Source organism: Canis lupus, chromosome 9 (assembly GCF_011100685.1).
Source record: "Canis lupus familiaris isolate Mischka breed German Shepherd chromosome 9, alternate assembly UU_Cfam_GSD_1.0, whole genome shotgun sequence".
Classification (NCBI taxonomy): domain Eukaryota; kingdom Metazoa; phylum Chordata; class Mammalia; order Carnivora; family Canidae; genus Canis; species Canis lupus.
The window spans coordinates 18,276,393-18,277,945 of NC_049230.1; positions in this window are offsets into that span (position 1 = coordinate 18,276,393).

Genomic DNA, 1,553 nt, shown 5'->3' on the forward strand with positions numbered 1-1,553 from the left:
TGAGCGTTCACATCTGAGGAAAAGAGGTTTGCAGAAAACTTGGAGTCTGAGATCTCTTCACTGTTACCACATTTTCAGCCTCCAGAAGACTCCTGGGTACCTTCATTCAGGGGGATCGAAAAGTACAGCTGAGCCCAGCCACCCTCAATTTACTGGACCAGGCTCCTTTGTCCTATGTGAGGAGGGGTGGGCAGAGTGATAGGTCGTGGAATTCTAGAATTCTGTCAAGCAACAGGCCAGGCACCTTGGTATTAGCTGAGTTTTAACCCAATGCCGGGCATTTCACATGTCCTCGTCATTTAAAACCCAGGACTGCCTTATAAAGGGATCTTCATCCTTATTTTACAAACAAGGCAAACCAGGGTCGGAGCAGTTGAGACTCTTGCCCAAGTGCCACAGCTAGCTGTATGCCCGTGCCCGCATCCCCAGCGCCACTTCGGTCCCTCTCCTGCTGCTGCCCATCCTTAACACGAGGGTTTATTCAGTCTCTCTTCCTGGGCCCCTGGGCTTGACCGTAGAGCACCAGCGCCGGCGTGTCTGCCCTGGGGGACGCCCTCCACACCTTGAGAGGACTGACGGCCTGGACGGCCTGATTGAGGCTTCTAGTGGGTCCAGTGATAGCCCACTTTGGGCAGTGGTCAAGGGCGGGGGCTGACAGAAGGAACTCGGGAGTTTAGGGGTCTCCAAGAAGGGGCCTTTCAGAACTGCCTCTTCCTCACCGCGGGCAGGAAGGTCCTGGGGCCCAGGGGTGGCAACTGCAGGGGCTCGAGGCTGCTGCGGCCCTCCGCGGCCGCCCCCCCCAGGGGCCTCTCGGGCGCTAACACTAGGAGGCGCTCAAAGTGCCGCTGCTAGAGCCGGGGAGCCTGGGGGGGAGGCGCGACAGGGCTGCCGCAGACCGGAGCGAGGCCGGGGCCGCCGGGCGGTGGGAAAAAGAAGTTCGGAGCCCGAGCAGCCGGCGGCCCCCGCAGCGCCGTGCCCAGGCGGGCGCTCTGCCCACCCCGACGGGGGCTCCCGGCCCCGGCCCCGCCCCCGCTCCTTAGGGCGGGGCGGGGACTAGGCTCCGGCTGAGTCTTGGCCTTCCAGAAAGTTCCCTGGGAAGGCCCGAGCTCGGAGGTCACGGGCGGGGGGCACCAGGAGCGAGCAGCTGCGGAGAGGGAGGCGGGCGGTGGGCACTTCCGGGGCCGGGGGCCGGGGGCCGGGGGCCGGGGCCCCATCCCTGCGGCCCGCGCATGGGGCAGCGAGCAGCCGCCCTTCTCTCCGGGCGGGGACCGGGTCCCGCCGCCTCCCTCCCTTCCCGTCCCCCCCGCCGCGACGGGGCGGTGGGCGGGGCCGCACCTTGGCCCCACCCCGGCCGCCCCGCCCGCAGGCGCGCCCTCCACCCCCGCCCCCTCGGGCCCGGGGCCCCTGTGCTCCCGGCTCGGGCCGCGGGAGGAGGGAAGACGCCGGCCTCTCGGGACCGTCCTCGGGGCGCTGGGGGAGGGGCAGGGAAGACACTTGTGCCTTGCGCGCCAGACCCGGCTTCCCGCCTCGCTCCGTGGGGACCCAGACGGCAA